The sequence below is a fragment of the Lutjanus erythropterus genome, chromosome 13, assembly GCF_056507025.1.
Source record: "Lutjanus erythropterus isolate fLutEry1 chromosome 13, fLutEry1.hap2, whole genome shotgun sequence".
Classification (NCBI taxonomy): domain Eukaryota; kingdom Metazoa; phylum Chordata; class Actinopteri; order Lutjaniformes; family Lutjanidae; genus Lutjanus; species Lutjanus erythropterus.
In genome coordinates, this window is record NC_139329.1 from 4,448,411 (window position 1) to 4,471,511 (window position 23,101).

Below are 23,101 nucleotides of genomic sequence, written 5' to 3' on the forward strand. Positions count from 1 at the left end.
AATAGGAATATCAATAGGAGTGACATGTATTTACTAGTATCAGCTCCGTCATCAAAGAGCAGTGATAATAAAACTTTTTCTGTCATGCACCCCTTTAAAAACTGAAAAAAATACAAATTCTTTGTAAGCAATGTCACCTGTAAGAACTTATATGACACTGTAATGTAAAAAAGCTTTAGAAAAGCTAAAAAGCCACACTGAACTGCAAATGAACTCATCACACTCCACTGGAAAATATTTCCATTTAGTTTGAAAGATTTTAAAGCTCAGCTCCAGATCAGACATTATGATATAGGTTGTATTGTACACTCCCTCCCCTCCCCTGCTGCATGCTCTCCTTTCATTTTTCCTTCTCCCTTGTACACTCCCCCAACACTCACACACACCAGTCCCAGTGCCATGCCTGCCCCAACTGGTAATTGCCTGTCCTCCCCACCGGGGCTGTGGATGATCTACCCTTTCTATAGCCATCCTTCCTTCCCTCTCTCTGTCCTCGTTATCCGCCCTCCCCCACTACAGTCACTCAGCCATCCCTCACACTGCCCATTCCTCCCTCCATGTCCCCTTATCGTCCCTCTTGGGTCATCACGTGCTGATTAATTTGTGTGGGCTCCCATTCAAACCCCTCTCCCCTTGTTACCTCTCTTCACATATACAGTGCTATACCTCCCCCCCTTTTTTGGTCTGTGAGTGTCTCTTTACTACCAGGACTCTCTGTACCTATGCTCTATAACAGTGGTTCTCAATCTTTTCAAGTCGAGACCCCCCAGAATAATCAGGTTTGTACCCCCCCCCAAAAAAACCATATTGTGATATAGCTACTTGGTTAAAGGGATAGTCCACACAAAAATGAAAATACAGTCATCATCTACTTACTCTCATGCCAACTGAAAGTCAAGTTCAGTTTTTCTGGTCCATAAAACACTGCTGGAGTTTCACAGGAAAACAGCGTTGCAGAATCTCCCAAACTTTTTAAGTGAATGGTGACCAGTTTTCAAATGGAAAAGAAAAAACAAAAAACAAAAAAACACAAATTGCTTCCATAATGCTCTTCCAGAGTAATCAAAGTCTCCTAAAGCCCCAACATGCTGTTCACTTGTTCACAACGTGCACATAAAACTAAACATGGTGTAATGCTGGGGCTTTCAGTCAACTTGGATTATTATACCAGGTGAACAGTATGGAGGCATTTTATGTTTTTGTTGTTGTCGTTGTTGTTGTTTTTGTTTTATCATTTGAAAACATTCATTTGAATTGTTAAATTGACTGAATTTTCATTTTTGCGTGAACTATCCCTTTAGGCACAATACTACTGGCTCAAAAGTTCTCGAATGAAAAACTTTGTGTGTGTGTGTCCAATCAGAAATCTCACAAACACACTAAATAAAATCTATTCTAAGGCAAAGTCTGTCACAGGTACAGGCAATGTAATGTAAAAAACACTCCCCAGACTGAACTACAGTCCCCATCTCCCATCATGCTATTTTATGGATGAAGTACAAATGTTACTTTTTGTTAGTGTTTTGTCTGTTCAGAACAAGGTGGTTTACATTAGTAATTGTCAGTTTTCTGGTGATTTATAGTTTTAACCATTAGTGAGGTGGGTGTTGCATTTCTTGAGGCCAGCTGTATTTTGCACTGTTGGGAGTGCTTGTTGAATTGAATGGCATTAAGGGGCTGATATCGCAGAGATTTGCTTTCTCTTATTCCATGCTGTTTGCTGCAATATTTTATTCTATTCTTCATATCCATCTGGTAACCACTTGGAAACCTGGAAAATTATTTCATCACCTGCTCTGTCAGACATTGTCCTGTTTTATTGAAAACATTTTCTGGACATTTAATGTGGACATACCCATAATCAGTTTCACTTATTCAGATGAAATTAACATGACATCACAGTAATGGAAATTAGGGCTGTTTATGGGCAATAACCTGGCAATATGATTCAATATATTACAATGAAACAAGGTGAGATATTGCAATTTTTGCATCTAATTTTAGGAAAATCATTATAATACAAAGAACACACCATCATATGCATAAGTTTAAAAAAAGTTGAATTTTTTATGCAATCAGAACAGTGAAGATAAATAACAACACTGCTATCTAGTGGCTGGGGGTTAAACCCAACACAAAATGAATCACTGCCACAAATTTTTGCTTGTATCATGATACTGTTTTTGAGAACACAACAGTGCAGAATGGAACAGTATCACAAGACATCCCTTTTTACCCTGCACCCTTCACTGATCAATCTGCATGGGCTGCTGGTGTACACAGTGGTGAAATGATTTTACACACCACACTATGTCATTGCATCATAAGTTACACTACTGTACAATCAGGACATCAATGTAAATGAATAATAAGCACTTCTCCATGAAATATACAAAAAGGAAACCGAACAATGATCACGTTCTAATATGATCAGGTAAATCTATCATTAATACACAAGAGACTGTCCACAACCCACCCTCCATCCTGCCTCCTTACTCTCACTTGGGATTATACCAATGTTTGTGTGTCTATTTTAAGAAGGTGTGAGTGACATCACAGCACCCACGGTGAAAGGCCAGATGAAAGGTGGGCGTCATAAACACACACCCGCACACCCCTTGACGATCAGGTCTCCCGCCTGTTGTCCTTATCACCATTGTACCATACAGGACCAATGCCCCAGTCGCCCACACACACACACACACGCACACACACCATGTGGGGCCACACACACATGCACACCATAGGAGTGTACAGCCCGGAGAGATCAGATGGTGTCTTCTGCGGGCCAATCTGTAACCCCTTGTGGAGTTGCACGCACACACATGAACACATACAAACATGCATACACACATTGACTCAGAGATACACACAATATGTGTCTTTTCCCCTTTTTGTTACTTATCTCATGTCCTCTAAGTGTGTACATACATATACACACACAAGCATTCAAACAGTCTGCAGAACTTCAGCTGCAGAGCTGCAGGGGATCGTGGGGTTAATAAAGTCTTCAATCATACATCCATGACACCCATACTGACTAATACACACACACACACACACACACACACACACACACACACACACACACACACACACACACACACACACAAAGATTCCTATCTCTCTTTGCCTCAAAGGCCGACACAAGGGTGCCCTAATCCTGTCTCAATGGCTGTGGGGGAGTGTATGTGTGTGTGTGTCTGTGTGGTGGGTGCCACATGGGCTTATATGGATGAGATGGTATGCTCCATGGTCCCGGTCCCAAAACATCCCCCGTTCACACACACACACACAGACACACGCAAAGACACACACACACAAACCTCAAAGGCTGCTAGGTTGTGTGGGGCGCCAGTGTGTCCGAGACACACTGAGACAGATAGAGCTTCATTATCATTTACTAGGAGATTGAAACAGCAGGAGAGAGTCACATGGAGCGAGACACACAGAGAGAAAGAGGGAGAGAGAGACGGAGGAGTGTACAGCACTACCAGTTTAATCAAATGTCATATTTCATATTTTAATTATCATGTAAGTATTCTGTATCTCAGTAAAAGTCTACTTTTATTTAACAATGAAGAGAAAACGATTGTTTCAACTGAACAGAAGTGGAAGACAGACCTGAGAGATGGAGATACAGCAATACACAAGGCGCAGATAGAGACAGAGAGTGAATAAGTAAGTAATGCCCACGCTTCAGTGATCTCAGTGTGTGTATGTTTGTTTGTGTTTGTGTGTTGGGGGTCTCTGTAGAAGGCACCTTAAAAGCTCTTGCCTTCAGTAGGGGCAACGCTCTCTTCAGAAGTTGGCTTGCACTCTCCCACGCCGCCAGGATCAGAGAGAGTGGTCAAACATCGGCTACCTTTATGTACACAACGATGTGCCTATTACCCATAGTCCATCATCTCAGACATCCTGACTACTCTGATATACAGTATACTGCATGCCATAAAGTTACTGCAGATAAGTTCCAATTATAGAAAAACGGAAAAAAAACACCAACTACACACATACACATGTGGTTATGACTGGCTCCTATTAAATGAATGAAACTGAGGTGCTCCACATAACACAGCTCCTACAGTGCACATGATTACATTCTGCATTACATCTGTATGATGTTATGCTTATGTTATAAGCAAATTATCCAGTCTTCTCTGTTGTTAATCATAAACCCATACTGGGGAGAGCTTAGAAGAAAAAAAACTGGTCACTCGTCACGTTTTGGATATGCTATCAAAACAGTAACCTAAAAAGATGTTTACAACCTATTCTTTGCCTTAACTCCAAGATTAAACATAGAAGAGGCATCACGCCTAATTGTAATTTCAAACAGAGATGATTTTTTCATTTTTGTGATTACTGATTAATGTAGAAACACTTAGATTGTTACTCCTCATACTGCTAGCACAGCTGCAACCACAACTAGACGTCCCTGCAGATTTTCAAATAACTTTTACTTGAATGTTTATCCATTCTCAAACTGATCATCATAAAGTTATACTGACACTTAGATGGATGAAATTGTGTCCAGTTACAAAAATCTACTCAGTTCAAGCATCTGCATTCTGATATCAATGTAAGTTAGTATCTTCCAGCCCAAACAGGCTTACAAGGCAGACTATCAATTTCCATGTACATAGCTGTGAGACCGAATATACAAATTATAGGAAAATATGAATTCTGCAGGCCTTCGTACTTGAAATGCATTAAACAAGCTGATCTCATATTTTATGCATGTACTCAGAGCATGGGCTGAGATGGTCATGGAGCTGGACAAAGCATGTACTGCTACGTCTTGCTAATACCAAGTTTTTAGGGAGATAAAGGAAACCTGAGAAAAGAAACAAATCCTCACATTTGACAAACTGGAAGCACTAAATATTTCTCTAAGAACTGACCTAAACAATATCTATTGTCAAAATTGTTGACTCATTTTCTGTTGATCGATTCAGTAATAATCTTAACATTTCATCAGTACAACTAAAAATTTGTGTCTTTTGCATATTGTTGCATAGAGTTTTTTTTTCCTGTGTGGGGGGGTGTGCAAGCGTGTGTCTGGGGCATCACACAGATGACGTCAATGAAGCCATCAGACTTACAAAACAAACTTTAGCAGCTAATTAACAGTCAATCAATTTTAGGGTGAGTGGAAAAAAAAAAGTGGCTACAGATGAGAAAAGACAAACTGCAGCTAGAGAGGGAAAGAGAAAGAAAGGAAGACAGAGAGGGAGAGAATTGAAGGGAAAACAGTGAGGTGCAGAGAGATAATTGGGCTGTCCGGAACAAGGGCATGGAGAGAGGCCTCCAACGCCTCTGTGTGTGAGCGTGTGTGTGTGTGTGTGTGTATCCCATGAAAGAGTTCTCTTTTCTGACAAATACATTGTTTTGATCAGTGTGTGTGGGGACCGCAGTCTCTGTATGCTGTCCCCCTCTGAGACCCGGTCCGTGTGTGAGCGTGTGTGTGTGTATGTGACCCATAGTGAGATGACAGAGTCGTAGAGCATCCTGCCGTTACGCTTTGTCTCACAGAGAGCATTTGATCCACCAGCACACGCGCACACACACACACACACACACACACATACACACACAACCCTGGGAGGCCTGTGCTGGGACAGAGAACACAGGGGAGAGAGGGATGAGAGGAGGGAGGGAGAGAGAGGGATGCAGGGTGAAGGTTAGGGCTCGGAGTTTGTTACCACACAACACAAAATGAACTTTTGCTGCTTTTTAACGCACATCAAAGCAAGTACAGGGATTGTTTAATGCTTTATGGACAATTGCTTAAAAGGCAAACTATGCAGAATTTGTCCCAAAAAACAATGCATGGACAACAAAAATAATCCCTCTCACTTATCAACCACGAACCACCAGAAATATGTGGCACCGCCTGCATCTGTAGAGACACTCCCTCCTGCCTGTATCTTATTTTTCATTATTTTGGTGTGCTCAGCACACTTACCAACGTAAAGTGTCGGTATTTGACATCTTGGGAATGATGCTCAACAAGCAGCTATCCTTCTGGTGCATTTACAACAGCAACTGACAAATTTATTCTACCTTTAAATTGTGTTTAAGAGGTATTCTGGTCACTAATTGGATAAGGAGGATAGACACTTTGCAAAAAAAAACTTGTGTTAAGCCCTGCTTTCCCTCTCTTTTTACACTTCTAATTGTTACAAAAGAAATATATATTACAAATTGTTCCATATGACGAAATGAGCATTACACAATGAGCATTTTAAGCTTACCAGTTGGATTAGTCAAAGGCGAGTTCCAGCTGTGCTGACAATTTCCATAATGCACAGCTGGCTGTTCTTGATTGGTTGCTATGCCAACTCTTGAGGTAACCAGGGCACTAGTTAAGACATTTTTCTTGATTTCTCCACAGGGAATATAACACCTGACCATGACATTTCTGCATAGAGTTCATGTACCCATACAAAAGAATAAGCACTCAACTTCAAAGTGAAGCCTGGGTCCTGCCTGTAACTGCCAACATGAACATTTCATGTAGTGTTATTATTTTCACAGCGGGCAGCAGACAAACAAGTAACACCATTCAAACAACATATCAGAGAATCTGAGAGGGAGGCAGACAGAGACAAAGAGCAAGACAGAGAAAAAGTGCTTTTAAATATGAGAGAAAGCTTGGCCCTCCTCCAAACCTATGTTCCTTCTTAACTGAGCAGCGGATGGAAACACACACACAGACACACAAACACACTCGTAATTGGTGGGTGGCTGCTATGCATCTGTAGAATTACTGATGAGGTTTCACCTTAGAGAGAGTGAAAGAGAAAACATAAGAGGAGAAGAAGAAACAGAGACAATGTGAGGACAGAATATAATATGTACTGTGGTTGGACGGACAGAGAGAGGACACACAGTCAGAGAAAAGTCCACACTGCAGTTGGATTCATTATTACAATTCCTCTATCAATACGGTTACACACACTCACACAGACCCTCATTGCTCATGCTCTCCCTCAGTCTCATTCTCTCTCGTTACCCTTCTCTCTCTCTCTGCTAATTGACCAGAGGAGAGGGACCAGGTGGCATCATCTCCGTCACACACACACACACACACACACACACACAAAACACAATCATGCTGGCCTCATCACAGACCCCTGCAACATGCAGCAGAACATAAATGAGCTCCTTGGTTTGTGTTGGGGGACACATCCCTAAGGTGTTTACACACACACACACACACACACACACACACACACACACACACACACACACACACACTTTTTAACCCTTTCTTAGTCCTGCCCGAGGTACTCTTTGGGTGCCTGCCCCCCCTCAAGCCCCGACCTCCTACCCTCCCTTCCTTTCTCTGTCTCTGTATGGGCTGCTGGGGGTCCCTCGGGTGTCTTCCCCCCATTACTGCCCTTCCCTGCTCCTGTCAACCCCCTCCATACCCAAACTATGTGAGGTTGTGTGTGTGCGTGTGAATGAGCAGTAGAAAGTGTGTCTGAGTCTGTGTGTGTGTGTATGTGTGTGTGTGTGTTTGGTCCTCGGTCCCTTGCGGTGTACAGGCCGTAAACCAAGCCAGGCGATTGATGGTGAGGACAGCAAGGGAGAGGCAGGAAGAGAAAGAGGGAGAGAGGGAAAGGAGGACTGTGGAGAGAGGGATGGAGAGAGGGATGATGGGATGGACAGAGGGGAGAGCAACAGAGGCGTTGGGAGAAAGAAAGAGTGCAGCAAAGAAGAGAGCAGTGGATGGAAGGAGGAGGAGTATGCACCTCTCTGGGGGGCTCGCTCAAGGTGTGTTTCCATGGCAACCAGGGGGGGGGGGGGCTGATGCGAGGGGGGGCGGGGGGGGCGGGGTGAGCTTGACCCATTGGTAGTGTGGGGGCTGGAGAATACACACACACACACACACACACACACGCACTCATGCACACACACAACCTGCTGCAGTGCTGGAGGGGTCCCAAGAGTGCCCCCACCTTTACTCACCCTCTCCCTCGCTCTCATACACAGACACACACACACATGCACACACAGAAAGAATGCTGCAGTGCCGAGGTCCCGCGAGTACCCAACACCCACACACACACTCCCTCCCTCCTCTCATCTTCCATTTTCCCTCTCTGTCTCCATCACTCTCTCTGTGAGGTAATTGTTAATATTTTTTTATAATTTGTTTACTCCTTATGTTCCGTGTGGATTTTAACATTCAGCTGAACGTAGACGGAGGGTAGAGCTATCCCCCTTCAAACACAAGCATCTTATATGATGCGCTCTACTCAAACAACCTGCTTTTGACCCGTTCATTTCAGTCTACTGTCAGAGGTTACTCTGTGGTCATCACCGTTTACAGAAAGTCCAGTCTGCAACTTTGATTCCATCTCTGCTTGTCCACAGAACACAACTACATAACATACACTAAGAGTCAAATTAAGTTTCAATTTCACTTAAGTTTTTTGGTCTCTTGCTTGGATTTTCTTTGTGTTGCATTAGTATGATTGTCAGTTACATAGATGCTTAGACATCAGTAACAAATTGCCTGTTCCCCAAAGCCAGGTTGTGTCCAAACCATGTCAAAACCAAGTCAGCGGGAACATTGTGACAGATCAGACAGCATGTGCTAAACTAGAGCTGCAACAATTAGTCCATTAATTGGTTAGCTGTCCACTATTAAATTAATCAACAATTATTTTGACAATCGATTAATCGTTTTGAGTAATTTTTTTAAAGAAAAATATCCAAATTCAGATTTCAGTTTCTCAAATGTAAATATTTTCTGTTTTCTTTTATGAGAGTGGACTGAATATCTTTGGGTTGTGGACAAAACAAGGCATTTGAGGATGTCATCCTGGCCTTTGCGAAAAAGTGAGAAAACGTTTTTCATAATTTTCTGACATTTTATCGGCCAAACAGCTAGACATTGATCAACAGATTAATCGATAATGAAAATAACTGTCAGTAGCAGCCCTCTACTGACACATTTATATTGACTATACATGCAGGCAGGATCAATATCATTGGAGAGGAAAGAAGGGATGACAGACAAAGTTTGCAACCAGCAGTCAAAACTGATTTTAAACACATAGTATAATAACTTTAATCAATGACCTACACTCACCATTTAACTCTTCCAGAGGATTAATGATAGCAACATCTAACTAATGAAAAAAGATCATATCCCTCCATCTTCTACTCTTTCAGTAATGGCTACATTCCACATTTGCACATCTGACATTGTCCTGTATTAAATATATCCAGTGGAAACTCACACTCCCTCTCTCTCTCTCTCTCTCACACACACACACACACACTATTGGCAGACATGGGCAGCATATGGTGATAACCAGTTTGTGTTTGTGTGTATAATGAAAGGAAGCACAAATTGAGCATATTTGTGTGGTGCACAAGTGCATGTGTGTCTTGGAAGGAGACTGTGCATGTGTGTGTGTGTAGCAGCTTGGATTTTCCCTATCAGATTACATAACAGTAGGAAGCTGGAGCGCTCTGTCCCGTAGTAGCCAAATGCCTTCTCACTTACACACATGCAGACGCACACACACGCGCAAGCGCACGCACACACATCATACACCTCGCATTGTCTGAAAGCATGTATTGCTGTCTGATTTGATTGCTGCACAATTGGTTGTACAACTGTGCTGAGTGTTATCTCTGGGCACCCAATTCACAGCAGTTACATTTGATATTAAAACATTACAACAGTGGACATGCAGAGGTGGCAGAAGCACATACTTTTCTGTAGTAGTAGTAGTAGTAGGAGTACAGATACCTGTGTAAAAAACTGGCATAAGTAGAAGTACTGATTCAGCCTCTTTACTCAAGTTAAAGTGAAAAACTATAGGCTCTGAAATGTATTCAAAGTATACAAGTAAAAAGTCATTTTCTTAAGGACAGTTTTGCTGCTAACTGAACATCATTTTCATCTTGTTATGTCTGAAGTGTGTGATGTGCACTGTTGGATACATCAAGGAATCATCTTTCCTATGTATTACCGTCCTGTCTGTTTAGGATGAAAAAGCTTTATGTTGAGAAGGCAGCGTGCAACAATGCAAAATAAAAATAATGAACACTTCCCCTCAAATGCATTAAAACTAAAGTAACAAGCCTGTTATGAAAATAAAAGGAGTAGAAAGTACAGACACTTGTTAAAATATAGGCAGTAGAAATAAAAAATGTAAGATAAATACTCAAGTACAGATACATGAAAACTTGCACAGTAATAAAGTATTTGGACTTCTTTACTCCCCACTTCTACAGACATGATTGATGTCAAAAACTACAAAAACAAGACTCAGATTTAACAAAATATTACTTTACTTTTAACATTAGAACAGCGAAGACCATTTTCAAACTTGGTGCCTGAGTTTTCCTTTCCTGTACTTTCATTTAAAACATTTTTTAAATAAATTACACAAAAGGCAAAGACAATGCCGGCACAGGCAGTCATAATGACCACATGAAAATCGCCACTGTTATATTTTAACTTTTTGCACAGCTGGAGATGCATCTTAGTTGCTTAGAAACTATCATTGTCTCTGTCAATAAAACTTAGTGATCTCAATTTCCAATTTCCCCCACATTAAAATACAAATAATTAATCAATTAGACTCAATGAAAAAAAAATAAAGTAGGGTAGACCGGGGACGGTTGTAACACTTTTTGTCTCAACATCTGTAACTGACTGAAGTTTTGTGTTAAAGCTCTCAAATTTTGAAACAAGGTACCCTTACTTTTTTGTTTTATTTTTCTACTTCTTTCCAGCCTTTTCCCACAGGCTATGATTATTTTGTTGTTTTGTTGGTGTAAACTGTTTACAGAAAAATATTGCTGTGAATATATGCAATTATTACGGTTTACCACATGTGATGGTATGCATATTGATAAACACACACACACACACACACACACACACACACACACACACACATATTTTTATAAACTTAAAATGCGGGTGATATTTCATTTTTAAAATGATAAACTAACAAAATAAATGCATTAATCTCTTAGTCTGGTATTTATCATAAGGGATAAAAGAGTTTGGAAGTCAAAGGTCAAAATGATGTTTATGGCTGTTCTAGTAGTTTTTTAATTCTGGCACTTCTAGTTTTAAGAGAGAGTAATTAAGATAGCAAAGTAACTACTTAGGGATTATTAAGGCACTATACCTCTGTCATCAATCAGACTGCTGTGCTCTGAATTGTAAGAAAACACAGACCAGTGCTCCAACAGCAGGGAGTAAGTGAATGCTGAAACATCACATGGAAGTGCCTTTAGACACACCCGTTCTGTTGGTCATTAAGACAAAAAAACACACTTACACAGGATGTTCAGTGTCATCTGGAGAGCACTTGACTGTAACAATTAGCAGCTGACATGTAAGTCTTGTATTATCATACGTAATGAGACTTTAATTAATATTCAAACAGGAGAGGTGCGCACATCATCGCTCTGGCCTTGGAATCATCGCTCAGGACTTTCACAGGAAAATGGGGAATTACGCCAATAAGCACTCGGAAAGCCAGTAACACACACGCGCACTCATACACACACCTCTTTTTTGCTCGTTAGCAGGGATGAGAGTAATAAATGCAGAGTATATTTGTGTTTAGAATCTTAATTGAAAGCTTGAAAGTGGCCAGGAGGGAATAAGCCTAATCACTGTGTGTGAATAAACCATCAACACACACATACACACACACACACACACACACACACACACGTGAGGACAGACAGACCGACACACACACACAGGCACACACACAAGCTCACCACTCCCTCGGATAACATTTAAAACTGAAGTACCTCTCTTTCTCTAGTCCGTTCCTTTCTTCCCCCTCTGTTGTCTGTTTTACCTCTTCCTCTCCTCCTCTTGTTTCTTCCACACTCACTCCATTCTCCCATCTGTTTACATATGTAAAACACAACTACAGCCCCCTGGATGCACATCAACAGTATGTGTGCGTGTATAAATCAGTGTGTGTATTGATGCTGGTTAAAGCTATAGTAGACATCCACCAGGAGTTATAAAAAGTGTTTATGGTGGGTCAGGGCATGCCCTAATTAATTACAGGTATTTTTAGTTTTACTACAGACGTTTTTCATTCACTAACTGCTACTGCTGTAAAATGATCTCATATATTCCAAAGGACAGGAGATATTTACAAGTTTAGCTGCAGGTTAAACTAAAAGTTTAGTTATCAGCCTGAAATTCACAGCCCATAGAGAAATATTCACCCACGAAGAAAATTGAAATGGAGTGACTTGTAAGGTGTGCTTTTTAAGTTGACTGGATAATCTAGTTGCAACTTGCACTTAAAGGTTACTATACTAAACTTGACAGAGAATAGGCCTTTGAAAGCCAGATTTAGGTATAAGGTGGATCAAACGTGCGAGCCCACCTTGGTGTGATAGATTAGAACACACACACACACACACACAATCACCCGCCCATACAGGTTAGCAAGCATGTCTGTATCCAGGGCTAATCACCACGGCAACCGTAATCAAGGCTCTGATCTAGTTGTCAAGGTGATGGAGAGAGGGTCACCCCTGACTGTCTCTGCCTTTCTCTGAATGACTAAATCACTCCGTTTTGGAAACAACTGTTATTTACACTTCTATTCTTTTCTAAAGGGACACATATTAAACTTTAGAAGACAAAAGAGAGAGAGCGTGTGTGTGTGTGTGTGTGTGTGTGTGTATGTGTGTGTGTGTGTGTGAGAGAGAGAGAGAGAGAGAGAGAGAGAGAGAAAGAGAGAGAGAGAGAGAGAGAGACATGGTGAGGGAAGGCACTAATAGAGAAAGGTAGAGAGGAAAAGAGCAAAGATGTGATGTGTTGATTAACGAGTCAATACTCGTTCCTTTTTGGTGCTAAATCTAACAGATATGTGTGTATGTGTGAGTGTGTTTACCTAGCTCTATCTAATCCTATCCTGCTGTTTACTACTGGTGTGCGTGTGTGTGAGTGTGTGTGTGTGTGTGTGTTTCTTTAATCTGTGTTCCCAGGGGGAGGCAGAGGGAGCTAGCAGGCTTATCCCTGCTGTATCTCCCAAATACCACTAAAAAGCCAATCTCCATTCCACAACAACAACATTTACACACACACACGCTAACACATATAAACACACAAAAACTGGAGAGAGGCCTGTGAGACATGCTTAATTTTCTGTTCACCACACTGTAAACTCCCCTCACAAATACATCACCCTGCACACACATGTTGTCATAATGTTCTTGTCGAATGTTCTTAAAGTAGTGTGGTACAAAATTTCCGTGCAGATAGGCAACAAATTAAAGGGGGTAAAAAAAACCAACATAGTGGGTCAATAAGAAAATGGCTTTGGTGCTCCTTGTCAGAGGTTCTCCAAGTGTATGAACTCTATTAGAATAATGGTGGTCGAGAACGCTGTCAAACATGCCAAAATCGCTCAAAGGATCCACTAGGACCTCGTCAATTGTCAATATAACCGGTGCAGCACTTTCAATGGCCACTAAAACCTCCTAAATGACTTGAATTCTAGAACCTTTTCAATGACCATCAAAACTAGAACCTATCAATAACAACTAAAATCTACTATACGACCCCTAGAACCTCTTTAATGACCCTTACAACCTCTTCAATGAGTCCTCGAACCTACCTTCGTAACCTTTTCATTGGCCACCAGAACTCCACAATTACTATATAATAGGGTCGGGTGATTGGACAAATATATCAACTATTGAAAATGGGCCAATTGCTTTTTTTTTGGCTTTTTTAGGGTAATATTTGTCATTTTATTCTGCTAATGCAATAGTCTGCAGGGTAACAGCCTCTGCTCTGCACCGTGTTTTCATCCAGCGGCACAATACACACCCACTCAGCTGATCATGAGTGGTCTGACTGGGTGACGAGTGAGAGGAAAACAGCCTGCAGAGGCAGACTTTTTAAACTGTGTCCACGCGGTAAAGGATTTATTTTGACCAAACCAGAGTTGGTAATTATTGGAAGAGTGGACAGACTAACAAAGACAGTTTTGGTGAGTTCTACATGTTTTGCTGTCGAGTTTAAATGAAGTGTGTTTTTCGAGGAGTTAACAAGCCAATTAAGGTCGTCTTAGTTCAGTAAAAGAGAGAACTTGAATTCTGAAGGTGTTGTATTTCTCTGTTTAAAATGCAAAGAAGTGTGAGAACATATAATTTCTGGACACTTTGTGAGTTTATTTTGTCTACTGGACGTAGTAAACATATGCAGCATGCGTAACATACTGCATTCACAGCTTGTGCACATCTCCCAGAGGGGAGAAGGTGGGTGGGGGGACGATGATATCGCCAATGGCTGATGGCCTGACGATGATTGTTTCAACTCTACTATATAACCTCCTCAGTGACCAATAGAACCTACTAAATAACCCCTAAATTACCTAAAGGACCTCAAGAACCTTCTCAATGACCACTAGAACCTCCTCTGTGACCACAAAAACCTCTTAAAGGAGCCCCTCTGACCTGTTTTGACCATCAAAAGTCCTTAAGTACTGCAGAACCTCCTAAATGACCACTAGAATCTCCTAAAGATCCTCATCTCACTTGTTACAAAAAGGATCCCAATACCCTCCTGTAGGATCTCTCGATCACTCAGCATGCAACATACCACCCACTGTATCATTTTGATTTAATCTGCTTGAAATGGATAAAAAAAAGTAAAACAAAATAAATGAAATGTAAAATTCTAAACATTAATAGAGTCCCTAAACTAAAATAGAACCTGCAATTGAAAAAATAAAAAAAAACTTGCACATACAACCAGCACTCTGTAATATATTGTGGCTTACGTGTCTGTCCACTTGTCATTGTGCAAGTCTACAAAACACTATCCCTAAATCTGATAGAGGAAGAAGAGGGAAGAAGGGAGCAGGAAAGAAGAGAGGAGCAGAGCCAATAAGAGCTCACAGCAGGATGCTAATAATGCAGCTCCAGCTGTACCAGTTAACCTGCAAACTGCCCATCTGGACCCAGAGAGAGAGACACAGAGAGATATATGGAGACAGACAGAAACAGAGGAAGACACAGGGAGATATATGGAGAGTCAGACAAGGAGAGTCAGTGAGACACGAGAGAGTAATGAGAGCAGTGTGAACTTTAGTCGATGAAATATCATAAAAATAGAATTTTTTGGACTGTAAAAAGTGTATTTCAGTAGTAGCTTCAGTAATGTAATGGTTTGAATGAGTCTCATTCAGCTTTCTGCTTCAGTGATGGCAGTTGGCACTTTTGTGGAGTATAACAACTTGAAATTACACCCTGTTCCCGTCCCTTCCCATTCTTATGTCAGCAAAAGCATGTCAATTCTGCTTTTTCTGTGTCTGACGTCACGCCTTTTTCATCCTGCAGTTCAGCCATTATTTTTACTTGGTGACTGAGAAAGAAGGTTAAGTCTAATGTAAGACTAAATGATGTTTTAGATTTTTATATAATGCATCATGTGACATTTAAAATAGTCCACCTGAGTAGGCGTTGTTTTCAAAAACCCATTAAACCAAGCCAGAATCTTTAAGTCAGGCTAAGATTAGCAATTATATGAATTATATTTAACAAAATAAAATAATACACTGAAGTTACAAAAAAATAACAGCTACTTTTCATGAAAGCACTCTATTAAGTTAAGGAGCTGTATTTTACTTTCAGGTAAAGCAAATAACTGAGTTGGAAAAATGGAATAATTTTGCCTCAAATTTAAGTTGCAAACTGTTTATTTTACAAAAATCAGATTATTAAGTACATCTGCCAACTGTGAGCAACTATCTTCATCTAACAATGATTATAGTTAACTTGATTAAAAACAATTATTAATGCAATTACTCTGTTACCAATTGAAGTATTTTTTTTTAAGTTGGTCAAACAAATCTCTTTTTTCAGTGAAATGACCTGTGGATTCTCAAAATAGATGAAATAGTAGATTGTTTTTTTTGTAGATCAATTAATTGTTTTCAGTACTAATAATAAAACCTTCTGCAGAGATGACAGGAGGTGTCTGTTTTAATTTCTTCTCTGTCTTTAGTTGTAGGTTACAAATTTTAATGTATTCATTTGTCCTCATGTTGCATTAGACAAAATATTTAAGTGAGTGAAACAAAAAAAAAGCAAAACAGAAAGAAAAAACAGTGCGAAAGATAGAGTGAGAGGAAGCTGGCCACATCCTCAGCTGTACTGGGGTGGACAAGTGGACGCGCACACACACACATACACACACAGTAGGAGTGACCTTGGTCCAGCCTGTCTGTCCTCGCCCCCTGCCCTGGCCAGCTACATCCCCCACCGAGCCACCCTGCCTGTCTCTCTCTCTCTCTCTCTCTCTCACACACACACACACACAAACACACACCACAGTGCCTTACCGGGCCGTGCCAAACTGAACCACGCTGTGGTCATAGAAACAATACAACAAACAGACTAGAAGAGACCAGAATAGCAGGGTACAGAGTAGAAAAGAATAGAAAAGTGAGGGGAGGCTGAAACCAGATTTTTTTTTTATTCCAAAAACTTGCACACTTCCAAAACACACTCAACTTCAACACAAAAGACACACAGCTAGCCAACTCTAACCCTCCCTAAAGCACAAATGTATCGCCTACACACTCGCACACACACGCAAACACACAGAGAGCAGTAGCATGCTAATGAAGACAGTAAATCACTACTAGGTCATGTGTGGAAAAGCCTGCCAGATACCTGCAACCATGGCTAGAGACCTCCCTCAGCCACACACTGTGTATGTGTGAGTGTGTGTGGGTGTGTGGGTGGGTGAGCGAGAGAGATGGAGGATGCCTGTTGGCTGTAAACATGACTGCTACGAGAAAACAGAGCACGCACCAAAGAGGCACAAAATGGGAAAACATACAGTATCTATCAGCAGTGAAAGATCGGACATATTTCACAGGAAAAATTCTGTCTTCATGTTGCCGAAGACAAGCTGTGGATGGACGGGGAAGACCAACTGTAGAGAAAGTCAACAAAGTCAGCAGGACGGAGTAAAAATGGCCCTTTTTTAAACTGTTTGAAGAAAGAGAAAAGATGCTCAGTACCCCACATGTGCTCCTCTTTTCCTCTCAGCATTTGTCTTTCTTACTTTGTGGCAAAATGAACAAACCCCAGTAACTGCACTCAGTAGGTTAGTTTATTGTACGTCAGTGATTCACAAAACTGAAGGCGATTTATTCCATTATATGTTAAAAACAGTAGGCAAACACATCTCAAACACTTTAAAATTACTTGGACGAAGAAGTCCTTATCCTACACAACTTACATTAAAGGGATAGATAGACAGGAGAAGCAGAGAGGGACACCAGCACAGAAGCTAAACCATGAACTAAACTGCAAACAAAATATTTTTAGCAACCTACACTATATTTAGAATACTTTGACAGCTTTACTTTGGCATCAGACAGCCTTTTCCCATGGGAAACTGCCATTATGCAAGCCAAATAATGCTCTCTCCAAAACCAACCAAATTCTATTGAGGCAGCGGTCGACCAGCAACTCTCGTGTTTTGCGATGTAAAGTTACTGATTTCACTGATGGAGTTTGGTAGGTTTGAAGAGAGTGATATTGGGCTTTAGAGCTGCATTGATTATTAAATTAATTACAAACTATTTTGATAATCAATTAATTAGTTTGTATATTTTTTTACGAAAAAAGTAAAAGTCCTCTGACTTCAGGTGCTTAAACTCTTCTCTCTGACAATTAACTGAATATCTTGGGGCAGTGACTAAAACAAGAAATATAAGGACGTCATCTTTAGGAAAACAGATTTTTTTTAACATTTTTTTTTAAATGATTAAGCAAGGAAATAATCAACCGATTAATATACTAAAAAAATTGTTAGTTACAGCCCTATTTAGCTAAAATAACATTGGTTTCATATCAGAAAAGGCTGTCTAACGACAAGGTGAAGTGGCAAAAATATTCTAAATATAGCGTACACTTAAAGTGATATTGATCTTTAACGGTTTGCCATATATTACTCCTAATGTCGGTGTATGTGTCTGAGCTGTCCAAGGAACAGCTAATCAAGGAAACATTTTAGTGAAAAGACATCTCCAGCTGGGTGGAACAGGTAATGATCAAACTCACAAGGAGCACAATCACTGCTGAATCACCAGGCAGTGGCAACATGGTCACTCTTATAAAGTAACAATCTGCCAAGATGACGTGCTCTGAGTTTCAGCAGCGTGACCTTCGAAGATTAAGCACCAATAGAAACTGATTATGTCTAATTAGTCTTGAATTATTCTGTCTCCAAAGGCTACAGTGTGAATAATTAAGTGCATAAGGTGCTGTGCTTCCTGTACTTCACTTCAGGTGATTGACAGTAAGCAGAGTACGACATGAAAACAATAAAAAAGAAACTCTGACAAACCTAATGGAAGCATCATATTTCCTGTGAAGGATTACTAATCTTATGTTAGTTTTATGGTTTTTATTGCTGGCGTTAGCCGGTGTGGTTTATCTTATTCATACTGGATGAAACGTAGACGATGAGATATGTGGTCAAAATATTTCCAGCACAGCTACAATTGAGTTACCTGGAGAAAAATTACAGCCGTCTGAAACACCGATAGTAAATGTCAGGGTTTAGTGCCAGTCCCTAAAAATCAAAGAGCAAGGGTTTCTTTCTACACCAACCATTTTAAACCTTCAACAGTCACACTGGGAAATGAGGCAGAGAGCAGCAAAACCATAGAGACATGAAACCTGCTCTTTCTTACTGTTTCTGTTGCTATATTGATCTCTTGACCTGAGTAAAATCCAACTGAACTGCGAGTTGACAACTCTAACTTATTTAGATGTAGACAGAGAATATAGAGGAAAACGTATGCGCAACAAAAAGGTGTATGACAATATAGCAAGGTAACTGCTGGAATAAAGTGACATTTAAGGGGTTTTTTTATGTATAACAATGCACATGACTTGTATAATCTGCAATTTCCTTTTTGCTTTCAGCCTTGCTTCTGATCCACTGAGGCTGTGTGCAAATCATCAATGACAAATATAATTTGGCATCAAACACAAATGTGCACTGTATACTACAGAGACAGATGTTACAGTCACACACTTTCCAAAAAGAAAAGTGTAACCTGCTGAAATAACATACAGTTTCAATGTACTGCATTTGAATAATAAAATAATAGCTTCTTCAAGCTCTCACACACACAAGCACACAAAAACACAAGCGCAAACACAACACACTTCTCACTTCTGTCAACCTCAAATACAAACAAATAAATAAATGAACACAAAGTTATTAATTATTCTGAGGCAGGAATCAAATATACATGTGTCTGGAGATTTGTGTGTGTGTGTGAGTGTAGACTTATAAAGAGAATCCCCAAAGATAGGGGGGGAGGCAGAGCAACTGACAGATAAGACAGACAGACAATAACAATGCAGAAAAATATCTAAGGGCAGATAAACTGTCACATTCAGGAAAGTGTTCTCAGTTATGTAAAATATATGTTTGACATTGAAATACATGAATGAAGAAGGCAACACAATTTAAAGCTTCTATGATCAATGTTGTCTTGTCAAAATGGATGACATTACCAAGTGTCATGCAAAAGGTGTTACTCTCTGGAGTTCCCTCAGCTCTACAGAGTGTTTTACCATCTTTAAACTCATTGTTTTGATCAAACTGCCCAAAACTTAACTGTTTTGATTTTTTTCTCACCGCTCACATCAGTGTCATTTCCAGCATCACTAGGCAGCTGGGAAAAGCTATGATAAATTCAATGTTTACTACTTGCCCAACACAAAACAGCTAACAGACTACTAGCTAGTTAGCATCAAGCTAGTAAACAAATTTAGCATTTAAAGAGGAAGATAAGGAGTTGGTGGAGACCAAAACGAGAGCTGAAAGGAGACTAAAACCACAGTTTGTTGACATAATAACCATAATCAAGTTGGAATGTGACAATAAATTGAATATTGAGATACTGCAATAAAAAATGTCTCAATATCACAGCTGACTAGGACAATATCTACTGTGATTGATCATTTTATTATTTTTATTTTATAAAGGGACAGCTACTTACTGCTGCATTGTATTTATTTTACAATCGTACGCACATAATTTAAGCATTCTTTCTGTTTTATTTCATTAAAGAAGGAAAGGAAGTAAATTAAAAGGGAAAAGAAATGCATTTATTTTAGACATTTTTTCAAGTTGTCTTTTTTTGTTTTGTTTTGTTTTTTTAATATTGTGATAAATATCATATCATGGATTGTTTTACTGTACATATAATTGTACCTTTGGTATTGTTATATCCCTAATATAAGATGATATGAGGTCATGTTTTCAGTTTTGTTCTGCCGCCTAAAAGTGACCAAACAATGAATAATTGCAAGTTAAAACAGATGAAATATGGTGTATGTTTGTATGCTACAGATTAATTAATTCCTCACAGATTGAAATCTATATCATTTATTTATTTTAATGAGTGAATTGTGGGGTAACTCCAGAAAACACAAACATAATAGACATACTGTATCTGAAGAGAACTGTTGGATAATGTAACTCAGCTCAGCTCCTCTCCTCAGTCTAAATGTTTATGTACTATACTTACTGCTACTATGCATACTGCTGTTAACTAAAACGCGTCTCCCCTCTGCAGCTAATAAGCATGAAAAAGCTGATAGAGGCTACATGACAGCAGCGTATGGATTAAATATTCAGCTTGACATGCAAACTAAAATGCACATCCACGCACATGCATAGACAAGTGCTCAGTTAAACAGTCCTTCAGTCTACTTAAGAGAGTTCACATGCAGAGCAGAGCCACTACTGGGAATCACAGTTTAGCCCTCCTTTCTCACTCATCAGCTCTGTCTCCCAGTCTCACAAACACGCAACACAACAACACATAGATGTGTATATATTCACAAAACCCTCCGACAGTCACACAAATTTCATACGCGGCCATTCTGTCTCGCTGTCAAGGCTTCAGGTTATATCATTAATTACATCTGACACCGCTTCTTGTGTGTTTATGTGTGTGTGTATCTACAATGTGTCTCTAGGGGCTTGAGTAGGGAAAGTGAGGTTCAAAGACCCCCTGCCAGAATGCTAAATCAATATTAATACATGCTCACACACGCGCGCGCACTTACACAGACGCACACACTTCCAACAAAGAGATGTCAGAGCAGTGGTTAGAGGGCATTGTTTCATTGTCTCTGTGGTGCTCTCCTTCCTCTCCATCACCCTCTCTCTTCTTTCTACATAGACTCTCTTCATCTTTCTGTCTGTCTCCCTCTCTGCTGCTACTCCTCTTTTCTATCTCTTTGGATTCTCACCTCTACAGATACACTGGAAACACACAATAAATACAGCTTAATGCTTGCTCAGGCAGTCGCATCAGTTCCGTGTTGCCATCAACTCTTTTTTTTAACAACATGGGTATGAAAAATTAGACACTTGGAAACAGTATTGTTTCGTTTGATGAGCAGGAAATCCATTAAGACGCGAGCTACTTGGCAGAAACTGGTTTGTCTTGGATGATTTTACAGAATCTAATGTGAACTGTGGATGCGTAAATGTAATTGTGTCATGTTTCTTCTCTCATTCTTTGCCTACTTGTTCCCTGATATTGTCTATGACTTCTTATTTTACTGTTACTGTGTAGTGAACCAGATTATTCTAGTCTTCTCTAACTCTCTCATGTAGTGAAAATTAGCGCAGAGCAATCTTCTGTTCTTATTTTAGGTGACCAATGTCTGGTCTGATTGATGGGGTAACTCAAAGCTGCTGTTAACTGTTTTATAGTTTATTCATCATGACCTGTTGCTTGTTTCTCTACAGTTACTGGATGATGTATGCAGTAATATACCTTTTTCACAGCAGCCATTGTGACATGATAAAGGTAAACTCAGGTATTACAATGATAGTAATTATGGTTCCATTCCAAACAGAGTCAGAATGTTGTTGACTCACTAGAAAGGCTTTGCTCCACTAAATGGAACAGGACATAAATTAGTATCATTGGTAACACCTGTGTTTGCCCTGCTATTTCATATCAACATAGCTGCTGTGAAAAGCTAGATTTGGTCTGATTAAAAAAAAGTACAACATAATAATGAAGGGTTAATGCAACTTCGAACTTGTTTTAAGTGTGATTATGCAACCTAAAAAAATAAAAAATAAAATCAAACATTCTTCATGTTACAATTAAAAAGCTGAACTCATAAACAGACCCTTGGTCAATTCAATATACCCCCCCATATTATTACCACCATCATTTTTTTACAGTATTTACTATTACTACAGTGTTACCTACAGTCAGAGGGAAGTCAAAAAATGTATCATCTCAGTGACTCAAAACCATGATACCATCCAAACAGTGAGTTTTGTGATAGGTTGCATGCCTAGTTTTAATATGGTGTACCGTATTTCCCTATTGTTCACAACAGTCATGGTGGGTTTAACTGCTAAACAGAGTGTTATGTGTTGAGTTCATGCATTGAGATTACACCAGAGAACTTTGCTATCAAATTCTCAATGGAACACGATTTCTACAACTAATGGCAGATTAGTAGTGAGAACATGTCTGAATCACAAAGAAATGGACAAACTGTCTGAGCCGTGTCTGCCTTGATTTTCTGCTTGCCTGTCATACATGCTTGTGTGTTGCTTAGAAGTTTTAAGTCAGTTGATTAAGTGTTATTTTGTTATCACCAACTATTCCAGATATTTGAACCTGAAGAAGCATCAAGATGCAGACTTGAATATTACTCAAAATTAAGATACCCTTAATCTCACTTTAAAGAAAACTAAATTTTGAAGCAAAGTGGACTGCGCTGATTAACATGATGTTCATCACATTAAGTCCACACCAACAAATGTGACTTAAAATGTGCTTATAGTGTGTTTTACCTTTGTATGTGTTTTACCTGACCACAGAGAATCCTGCAGGGGGCAGAACTCTATTATAAATTCTAGCAATTACTAACTATTAAACATGATGAGGATGTGAATTTCAATTTCAAGACTAATCAGAGATTTGATAAAGTACTTTGTATAATAGAGTGTGATGAGAGCAGTTTTGGGATTAAAGTCATCAGTTACTTA

The 23,101-nt window shown here is 39.8% G+C and overlaps 1 protein-coding gene across 4 annotated transcripts in view; it reads right to left on the minus strand.

Annotated features, from left to right (window-relative positions):
- Window positions 1-23,101, minus strand: part of znf423 (zinc finger protein 423) — a 192,964-nt gene that overhangs the window by 23,416 nt on the left and 146,447 nt on the right. The gene's annotated exons all lie outside the window — the stretch shown is intronic.